Genomic DNA, 1571 nt, shown 5'->3' with positions numbered 1-1571 from the left:
TTCTCATTTACACAAGGACACACACTGAGACACAATATGACAATGTCACACAAATACAGAAGCTAGCTTTGTATAATAGTTTCAATGGTAAAAATTGCGTAATCACCAACATGTTATATTATGAAATAAACCCAAATACTTGTCACTTATGTTCATTTCAACCAACTAATAAACAAAGTCAGTCAGTTATACATAATAATATTTTATTGCAGTATGTATCCTGTATATGATACATCCTAACTATTTAAGAGCAGTGCAAGGGTAGGAGTGATATTAATACCCGGCCTTCACGTCATTGTTTTTGGGTGAAAGTGTAAATACAAACAAATGGGTCACATACAAACCAAAGGCCCCAGTTGACCCTATAAGTCCTACATAGATACAGCACCATTTATCATTCTTGTTGAGTGTCTTCTCTCAAAATATCCCAATAAAAAAAGAAAAAGAAACACCTCTGAAACTGAAAGTCATTTGATGTTTGTTTTCACTCACATACCTGTATTTACTTACAAAGCAATAAAATGACATTGGCTTGTTACATTAAGACTGTCTTTAAAATAAAGACTTCTCAATAATAAATACCTCCCATATCCCCAGGCATTCTACTCTTTTGCTTATTGAACCAGCACCTCTCTGTGCAGGAGTCTAGGTAAAAACAAACCTCCCACTTCAGTAAAGTATCATTTTTATCTGTTCTTTGAATGAATGACAGAATTTTGTGCCATCTACTCAACTGATGTGATGCATGTATGCAGGCGACAAGGTCAGAATCAGTTCCACAGTGGATCCAGTGGAGGTCACTGTTGTGAGCGAGTTCAGTGAGCTGTCTTGTGTCACTCAGTGCAGTGTTTCTCACCCAAATAAACTGAGTATCAGCTGACCTTAGACTCACCTTTGTGTATCCAGATGTGTGATGAAAGCAAGTGACGTGTTCAGGTTCTCCCTACTGTGTAAGACAGTGGATTTCAAAGTGGGGACCCCCAGGGGTTCTTGAGAGAGTTCCCAGGGGGTCCCCAGCAAAACGGGGAATAACTTACTTTGCATATAGGTCTAATGCCATCCATAAATAACACAGTGACTGAATAATGCGAGTATATTTGGTCATGGGCTTCATACACTTTCTGTAACAAAACATCTAAAAGCAAAAATCATATTAGATGGGGGTCCGTGCTCTTATTTGTGTCAGTTTAGGGGTCCTTGGTGTGAAAAAGTTTGAGACTCACTGAAGTAAGACACTACAGCTTCCACTTGAGAAAGCACTGCAGCAATCGCACACCTCACCTCACATAGCAGCATGCACACACGCAGAGAGAGAGAGAGAGAGAGAGAGAGAGAGAGTGGGCGGGGTAATATAGGGAGGGTGGGACTTTCGGGGGGTAACAAACGCCCCCCCATGATAATTTAATATCCAATTAGCTTCAAACAGACGCAGGCAGGCATCAGCACAGGGACAAGTTGACGGCAACAACATGCAGTTCATTCATTTTAACACCGGCAGGCACGCTTCATGGAGCCTGCAGCCCTCCTCCTGCCTCCTGGACACACACTTGCTCCACTTTCCTCAGCCTGCT

Source organism: Scomber japonicus, chromosome 10, assembly GCF_027409825.1.
Source record: "Scomber japonicus isolate fScoJap1 chromosome 10, fScoJap1.pri, whole genome shotgun sequence".
Taxonomy (NCBI): domain Eukaryota; kingdom Metazoa; phylum Chordata; class Actinopteri; order Scombriformes; family Scombridae; genus Scomber; species Scomber japonicus.
The sequence above is the reverse complement of the archived record's forward strand: the minus strand, read 5'-3'. Positions refer to the sequence as shown.